Here is a 4111-nt window from a genome sequence, read left to right on the forward strand (position 1 = left end):
TCATCAACTCAAATATTTTATAACAAATTATATATGACAAAAAAACTGTTAATATCAAACACATTAAAATTGGTCAATTATGTTACCAGAATGTAAAATATATAAGATCAGCTTCATATTTTGAAAAATATAGACAGAGACTAATTAGGTGATTTGCTTAAATGTCAGACACAACTTTAATGCCAAAAAATAATCTGGATCACATTCATGTTAAATTCATGTTACTTTTCATTTGCTCAACAAAGGGAGAATGCTTTTTTTTTTTTAACAGAAAAACTGAAAACCAGAAGGCTAAAAACAATTCCAGATGGACAACTATGCTGACAACTGCATTAACAATCTGTCTCTTTAACTCAGACATTAGCTTTGCTCCCAAGGCTAAAAATATTAGTCATTCTTGAGCTAAAACTTGTTTTCCTAACACATTTGGTCTATATTCTTAAGATGCTGTTAGGCATAATCAACAATCATTCTTTCCTTGTTCTGCCTGTACCTTAATTCTTGCTCATGCTATTATCAATCTTCACCTAACTTTATTTCACTCTCCTAGAATTGTCAGAATCCTTACCCGATATGAATCGTAGCTGTAGTGTAGTTTAAAATTTACTTTTGCAGGATGAGAACTATTCAAAATAGCTTACATCTAGTGTTCCTGAACCCAGTAAAATAATTTTATAGAGATATTTACTGAAAACTAATTTTCAATTTGCAGAATCTCTATGTGTTGTTCCTTATTTAATTCAGACATATGTATATATTTTATAATTATATTAATCTAAATTCAAAATTGGTTGCAGATTTGTTATAGCATAATTTTATTTTATATATCATTATGGCATGAAAATATTATGATTATGAAGTCAATTTCATTTGGCATTTCCTGAATGAAATGTAAATCTTTGTTAAAATTTATTTTATGATGTGAGTTCTATATATGCTTCATTTGACAATATGTTACCTCTATTATTTATTAATCTATTGTCTATTATCTAAATACTATCCATTTTAAATCATTAACTCAAAATTTTATAACAAATTGAATATTATAAAAGCTCATCTAACATTAAAGAGCTAATATTTATCTATTTATTGTGTGTTATGATAGATAGTAATTTGGATAGTGTTTAGTGCAACTTTCTGGACACTTCATAATATTTACAGTATAGACACAGGCATTGGTGGCCATTTGGAGGTAGGCTCCTAGGAGTATTTTGTAGCAAAGTGGTATGTAAGGACCACAATGTGATGTCTCTGCACAGACTTGTGCAAAGATCACCACCATTTAATTTTAGAATGTATTCTTCACCCAATTGAAAACCTTGTACCCACTAGTAATCACTCATCATTCTGCCTACCCCTAGCTTACAAACACCACTAATTTATTTTCCTTCTCCCTGGATTTGCCTATTCTGGATATTTCATATAAGTGAAATGATAAAATATGTGGCCTTTGTATCTGATTTCATTCACAACTTTTTCAAAACTTTATCCATATGGTAATATGTATCAATACTTCATTTCTTTTTAAAAAATTTGTATAAATCTATGAGGTATAAAAGTAATTTTGTTACATGTATATATTGCATAGTGGTGAGGTCAGGGTCTTTAGTGTATCCATCAGCCAAATAACGTACTTTGTGCCCATTAAGAAATTTCTCATTATTCACCCCCATCCCATCCCCTGGTCCTCCCAAGTCCCCACTGTCTATCATTCCACACTCTATGTCCATGTATACATATTAAGTTCTCACTTATAAGTGAGAACATGTGTCTTTCTGTGTATTTGTCTTTCTGTGTCTGACATTTCATTTAACATAATGATCTCCAGTTCTATTTATGTTGCTGCAAAAATATGATTTCATTCTGTTTTATGAATGGCCAAATAGTATTCCATTGTGTATATATACTACATTTTCTTTATTCAATTATCCATTGATGGACACTTAGGTTGATTCCATATCCTTGCTATTGTGAATAATGCTACAATAAACATATAAGTGCAGGTATCTTTTTGGTATACTGATTTCTTTCCCTTTGGGTAGAAATAATGGGATTCCTGTATCAAATGATAGTTCTACATTTAGTTCTTTGAGAAATCTGCATACTGTTTTCCATAGAGGTGTACTGATTTACTTTCACACTAGCAGAGTATAAGCATTCCATTTTCTCCATATCCTTACTGACATCTGTTACTTTTTGTCTTTTTAATAATAGCTATTCTGACTGGTGTAAGATGAGACCTCATTGTGGTTTTAATTTTAATTTCTGTGGTGATTAGTAATGTTGAGCATTTCTTTCATATTCTTACCCATTTGTATGTCTTCTTTTGAAAATTGTTCATTTCCTTTGCCTACTTTTTCATGTGATTATTATTACTGTGACTGATAATATTTCATTCCTTCATATGATTGAATAACATTCCATTATATGAATATATCACATTGTGTTCATCCATTCATCAATTAATAGACATCTGGGTTTTTTCACTTTTTGGATCTTATGAAAAATGTTGCTTTGAACATTCATGTACAAATATTTGTGTATGTATAAGCTTTCAATTCTCTTGCATATATATTTGGGAGTAGAATTACGGAGTCATTGGTAAGTCTATGTTTAACTATTTGAGGAACTGCCAAACTGTTTTCTATTTGGTTTTCATTTGCATTTCCTTAAAGACTAATGATATTGAATATATTTTCTTGTGCTTATTGCCCATGTGTGTATCATCTTTAGAGAAATGGTTATTCAATTAATTTGACCATTTATTGCCCACCATGGGAAACCCCCATGCCCACACCATGTCAAAGAAAAAATGACTGAGTGCAGAAGAAAAGAGACCCTGTATGATGGAAATATATTTTGAGACAAAAGATTTTTTCAATTAAAAGACATGGAGAAGATTGCTCCCAACAAGAAAAAGGTATTACTGCTATGTCAGTAAAAGAAGACCTTCAAAGTTAAGTTGATGATGGTATGGTTCACTGTGAGAAGATTGGAACTTCTAATTATTATTGGGCTTTTCCAAGTGAAGCTCTTATGCAAGGAAATGTAAATTGGAGATTCTGGATTCTCAGTTGTCTGAGGGAAGCGAAAAACATGAAAATCTATGGAAAAGCACTGAAAAAGCTAAAATTGGTCGACATGAGATGGAAGAGCAAAGTATGCTAGCAAAAGAACTTTCTTCACTTCAGGACCAAAGGGAACAGCTAAAGGCAGAAGTAGAAAAATACAAAGAATGTGACCCACAAGTTGTAGAAGAAATACGTCAAGCAAATACAGTAGCCAAAGAAGCTGCTAACAGATGGACTGGCCTGATTGTCTGGAAGCCATTACTCTCTGTGGGAAAGGAAGAAGGGTCTGGAGAAAACATGCTCCCTTTGGGAACAGGAGCAACTCTAATTCCTGAGATCATATATTTGCAATAAAATCTTGGGCCAAAATAAAATTTGGACTTGAAGAAAATAAAATTGATAAAAATTTTGGAATTCTAGAAGACTTTGATTACATAGACTAAAATGTTTGATGGTGGTGAAGGATGGATCTATGAGTTTGTGGATATGTAAATTTATACATAATATCCAACTAAATGTACTGAATTGTTATTTATCTGTAACTATTTTTCATTTTATTAATTTTAAATAAAATATAAAATCCTGAAAAAATTAATTTGACCACTTATTAATTGGGTTATCCTTTAATTGTTAAGTTGTATTCATTGATTTCTTCCATTCTGTGGATTTTCTTTCACTTTCTTGATAGTCCCTGTTGAAACACAAATGTTTTTAATTTTAAGTTCAATTTATCTATTTTTTATTTTGTCATTTGTTTTATGCTTCATTTCCAAGAAACTATTTAATCCAAAGTCATAAAGATTCATGCCTCTGTTATCTTCTGAGGGTTTTATAGTTTTAAATTTCACATTTATAAGGCTTCAATCCATTTTTTCACATCAAATTTTTTCTTTTACCTCTTAAACTCTGTACCTTTGACTCCATATTTATATTTATTGTTAAAGTTAATACATTATTGTACAACATGTCAACCACAATAAATTTAGCAAAATACACATTTTCTTCTGTAACCATAAATAATTCTTCAGTATTTTATCTTT

The 4111-nt window shown here is 30.6% G+C and overlaps 1 pseudogene; it reads left to right on the forward strand.

Annotated features, from left to right (window-relative positions):
* Window positions 1-2798: 2798 nt before the first annotated feature.
* LOC123641639 lies at window positions 2799-3514 on the forward strand (annotated as a pseudogene).
* Window positions 3515-4111: the final 597 nt, after the last annotated feature.

Source organism: Lemur catta, chromosome 1 (assembly GCF_020740605.2).
Source record: "Lemur catta isolate mLemCat1 chromosome 1, mLemCat1.pri, whole genome shotgun sequence".
NCBI classification, from domain to species: Eukaryota; Metazoa; Chordata; class Mammalia; order Primates; family Lemuridae; genus Lemur; species Lemur catta.